The 5,278-nt window shown below is 46.9% G+C and overlaps 1 long non-coding RNA gene across 1 annotated transcript; it reads right to left on the minus strand.

The window, feature by feature from the left end:
- Window positions 1-1,291: 1,291 nt before the first annotated feature.
- On the minus strand, window positions 1,292-4,272 carry LOC144105747 (uncharacterized). Its single transcript, XR_013308875.1, has 3 exons — window positions 3,863-4,272; window positions 3,269-3,366; window positions 1,292-1,642 (listed from the first exon to the last, which is right to left on the minus strand). It is a non-coding gene; the product is annotated as an uncharacterized LOC144105747 (long non-coding RNA).
- Window positions 4,273-5,278: the final 1,006 nt, after the last annotated feature.

Raw genomic sequence — 5,278 nt, forward strand, 5'->3', positions numbered from 1 at the left:
CCTATGGCGACCACTTACCGGTTGCGCCTTTTCACGCTCTCGCCATACGCTCGTCATTCCACGGTAATTACCCTCCGGTTGGGGATTTCTCCGCTGCGGACACACCCTCCTTCTTCCAAGGTAACTAACTACCTTGTAGATGGTTAGCTTTGTAACCATCCTCTGGATACGCCTTCCTGCGCTCTCGCCATAAAACGTCTTTCCATGGTAACCCTCCTCGTCCTTACAAGGTAACCGCCGGTCGGTTGCGCCTTCTTAGAGTCTCGCCATACCCTCCTCGCTCCAGGGTAACCACATCCTCCGGATGGTTCCTATCGTAACCACCCACGGGCTACGCATTTCTCCGCTGACGTCATACCTTCCTCCAATGGCAAAGCGGTGTCAATGGCAATGCGCCCAGCGGTTACGCCGACGACTACGACAGACTACGACACACTATATACTACGACGCGAAACCCAGGAACGGGCTCTTAACAGCTGTCACTGTAAATGTAGTCCGCTGGTAAATCTTTTCTCGTTGCCTACACAAAAGTCTGATCACCAGGCGAGATAATAAGCTCAAGTATTTTGATGCGTCTGACTTGTTCGACGTGGTCAGACATCAAAAAGCTGATTCAGTTCACTGATGTGATTGTTCAGCGGAGTAATACTGCACGGATGCCGCGGTGCATGACCCATTGCTACAACTGCTGTTGCTTTTAAGTTGTATCTTACAGTTGAACCCCTTCATAACGAAGTTGAAGGAGCGAGTGTATTACTTCGTTATAGCCGTAGCTTCGTTATAGCGCGTGTTGACCGAGCTTCCAAAGGGGAATCGTCATTCCTTCGTTATATTCATTGTTTCGCTATAAAGCCTTTCGTTATAACGAGGTTCGACCGCTTGCGTGGTGGTGCTGAGCTTCTGCAGCCCGCGGCATCTGCCTCGGACGGGAGGGAGCCCCGCCGAGGAAGGCGGCCAGCGGAGCAGCGGCATTGCCGATCGCCGCCGCAGGGTTCCTCCTGCTGGAGTGCCCGCCTGACCGGGTCTCCCAGTCTCTGCCGACGCCGTCGAAAGGAAAAACCGGCCAGGAGGAAAACGCGCTGACCCGCTTGAACCCCCACGGGGGAAGAAAGACGGCGCCTGCTCGGGCCCGAGGAGGAGGAGGATGGTGCGGTCGAGTCAGCCCTGCGGGCGCACCGCACGCAGGTTGAGCACGAAAAACTGTGGGCCACAAGTGAAGCTTTTTTATCTTTTTATTTGCTACTGTGAGTGTCATCAGGGACTGCAACAGAAAGGGCTCTTAATGGTACATACAACAAATCGGACGTGTTGCACGCGTTGATAAGTACAACAGCTTAAACAAGGACGTATGGCAAAAATAGTTACGAAATAGGTTAGAGAAAAAGGAAGCGTGGAAAATAGGTATCATACTGGGAAACAAATAGGTTTTTTTCAGACCACCACAATACATAAACCAGCAAGGTGGTGCTCGCCACCACCCGGATTTAAAGGAGGTGCCAGTCAGATCTAGCTACTGATGTTTATTACACTCAGCGCTCGACGATCATCGGTTAGGTGAGTCACACTGCGCTTTTCCTTCGAGCATCTGTGGGCTCTCTTCCGGCCGCTTTCAAGTGTCTGCAGTGCTGTTGCTTCTGCTAACTGCAAAAGTGGAGCGGAATAAAAGTCTCTGCTGGTCTCCAACGCTGGAGCGGGATTTGCATCCTGACTGAATCGCAACAACTCCGGTAGCACCGAAATATTACAACAGCGTTACATTTTTTTTTTGTCAAATGTTAATTGAATGTTCTTAATGTCATTTTTCTAATGTATTTGCAACGTTACAGTAAACGTTCGAACCACCTATCCCTGACATTAATTAAAAACATTTCAACAACATAAACATGAGATTCTCGTAAATGAAAAAGCTCTAGATTTATATACAGCTACTTATCCGACCGGTATCAATACGTCAGCGTTAATCAAGAATCTTCTTCATATGCCAAATTAAAGAATGGTGTTCCCCAGAGGTCTATTCTCGGACCGCTGTTGTTTTTAATCTGCGTAAATAATCTCTGCAGCATACCAAACTCTCCGAAAATATGTACACAGACGACACTAACGTTTTTTTTTCGTGAGTGATTCACTTATTCAACTTCAATATGATATTAATTATTACTTGAAACTCCTTTCGGGCTGGCTTAACAAGAATAACTTGCAGCTGAATACCAGCAAGACAAAGTATGTGATATTCGCGCACATAAATAAAACAATCACCTTTAATATTGAGCTTAATTTTCGTGGTGTCAGTCTAGAGCGGGTTAAGGTTCAAAAACTTTTGGGCGTGTGGTTTCAGGACACCTTGTCGTGGAATGTTCACGTGTCGAAACTGGCGGCCGAGTTAAGGCAGTAGGTGTCTTTATAAACTAAGCCCATTGGTACCACAATGGCTTAGAACCTCACTATATTATACGCTTTTCTACACCAGAATGTCTTATTGCTCGCTAATCTGGGGAACAACCACGCAGGGCAATTTTCATAAGCTGATTACTCTACAGAAGCGAGTCTTGCACATATTTGAAAACTACCACAGGCATTCGCAATATTTACCGACAGATCCATTATTCAGAAAGTATTCTCTGATAAAGGCTAACCAATTATACTCTTATATGCTCTTGCAACTTATCCAGAGCCAGAAACTTTACAGTGCAGCAAACTCCGCTGCAGAGTACTGCTTCCGCACACATAGCAGAAAAATCCCTACAGCAAGGACAAACTACGGTAGGCAACACGTACAGTTCCAAATACCGCCTGTACTAAATCGCGCTTAAAAACTACTTGATTTCAGCAAGCCAATTCCCTAAATGTTCCTGAAGAATGTAATACTGCAAGAAACATTGAAATCATTTGATTTATTTTTCTTGTGCTTTGTTAGCATTTATGGCCTTTCAGTGTTCCTTGTTTTATCCCTTTTGTCCCCTAAAAAGGGAATCAATTGTTCGCAATTGTGGATTTGTATGTTTCTAATGCCTGTCTGCTTAACTGCATACGAAGCAGAGGCCTTTGTCAGAATTCTTGCCTTTGGCCTTTGCTCCGGTTTCTGTAAATCAGAATGAAACAAATAAACTGTAATGAAATGAAATGAAACCTTGCGCAAACATGCTTGTGCATTGTTGCAGGTCTGCCAGTTGTGACGGTACACAACTTACAACTCTTTGCAAGTACCAACAACGACGGCAACACTGCAACATGCAACTCGTATGATACCATGGAGTCAAGCTCACATACCGATTACTGAGGAGGGGTGTCCCATGGCTGGTGGTGGCGAATCGGTGATAGCCAAAGTTTCCTGACAAAATGATGGGGCTGTGCGTGGCGAGTACCAGCTACGAGATGTAGTTGCAAAGCACTGCTAGTTGAAAAACATCTTTGCTGCTAGAATAGTGGGGAAAATTCCTAGAACCAGTGCTTGAAATATATTTGTAATGATGTTTTATTGTTGTAACTCAAACATTACTATTTAGGTTTGGAGACTGCTTTAAAAACTGATTCAGAACGTGAAACTGACGTTTGTGATGCTACACAACATTATTTGTTAGTTCTTGATCTCATAATAGCATTTAAAAGTGAGCATTAGAATAATATTTACTTTAAATGTTTAACGAATGTTTTCTTAATAACTTACAAGAATTATAACGTTACATGGGAATTTTTAAAATTAAAATAAAGTTCTAATGCAACTTATAACGTTACTGAAACTTGCATAACATTTTTTTATAACACTACTCAAATGTTCGGTGCGGGCCATTTCTCGTGGTAGCCGCTACATCAGTGATCGATGCGATTCTCCAGAAAATGGGGAGGACCCCAAAGAAGGCTTACCGCCAACACTTTGAGGGCAGAATGGGCACGGTCGCTCACAGCTGAGCATGTCGGACGTTGGAGCAAGCGTTTGGGTCGAAGAAAGCGCCGTGTAAACTGAGCTGGAAAAAAAAAACCGACCACGTCTCTGGCGTTCCTCGGGGGACGAGGCGCCCCGCCAAGGGCAAACACAGGGCGCTTTCTTTGCATAACACGACGCCGCTTCGGGGATCAGTCAAGCACCACGTGGCCAACACTTTCCCGCCGAGGGCGTTCGCTCGGTCGGCATTCCACAGTGCCGGCGGGGAGGGGCGGACCGCAGATTCCTGCGCTGGCAGACGCGCCCTGGGAAGAAAAAGAAAAAAAAGATGTCGCTGTGCGCGACGCCACGAGTCCTCGTCGCCAAGGCCGGGCGACGACAGGAGCGCGAACGTTCAGGGATGCCGTCCGAGTCGCCACCCTCGCGGAAATGTCGACATTGCAATACTTGTAACATCGCTGTGATCTAAGCGGCACTGCGGAAGCCCCGCGAACAATGGCGAAAGGGGTCCGTATGGATTGAGAAGAAATATTTTAATCTTTCCGCCTTCTCACTGTGACGTCGCCTGACGTGGGAAGGTATCGTCGAGGTTTTCACCTCTGTTGGTACTTCTCACGGAAGTCTCATCCGTTGGCTGACACCTAACGAGCTGCACATTCAACCCATCCAGCTTTCTGCTCGTTTGACCTTTTCTTTCCCTTGCCATTGTGCCGCCGGCAGTATACGTTGGCAAATTAGTTTTCTGGTTTGGGCTTCTTCCTCCCCTCGCAGTGCTACTTGTGTGACAAGGGCGCCGGGGGTGAAGGCGGATAATTCTCGTTGTTTCCCGTACTGTTTACTTCCCATCGGATTTTATGTCCTTTTTACGCAGTATTTTTTCTTTTCTCTCTTTAAGTTGCAACACAGTGGGGTGAACCGATGTTAGAGTAGCGTCATATGGCGCAATCAAGCCCAGGGAGTCACGACTGGAGGGTTCAGCCTCCATCCGTCCGTCCGTCCATCGCGGTACTTCCGAATGTTCCTTATGATCGTCGGAAATAGTTGGTGTGAGCGCGCGAAGCATTTTGTTGGTCAGACTTTGCAGCGAGGAAGAAGGGTCAGCCATGATAATCACTCTGTTCGCGCAGAAACACTAGGGACTCTCTAGTTGTCTCTAAATTAAATGTTTATATTACCACCCCCATTGAGTTAAGCTGTGCTCGCTTGTGGCGGCCAAGCGATGGCGCGATTAGTTGCTGAACGTCCAGGAACGCTGGGCATGACACTATTCTGGCGTAGTGCGCTGGAATAGCGGGGTATAATCCACGAGGTAAACGTCGCAAGACGGTTTTTTTTTTCTTTTTTAGATATGCCAGCTGCTCTCCTCACGTCGAAGCAAAGTCACGCTATGCTGTTCT

This window comes from Amblyomma americanum, chromosome 9, assembly GCF_052857255.1.
Source record: "Amblyomma americanum isolate KBUSLIRL-KWMA chromosome 9, ASM5285725v1, whole genome shotgun sequence".
Taxonomy (NCBI): domain Eukaryota; kingdom Metazoa; phylum Arthropoda; class Arachnida; order Ixodida; family Ixodidae; genus Amblyomma; species Amblyomma americanum.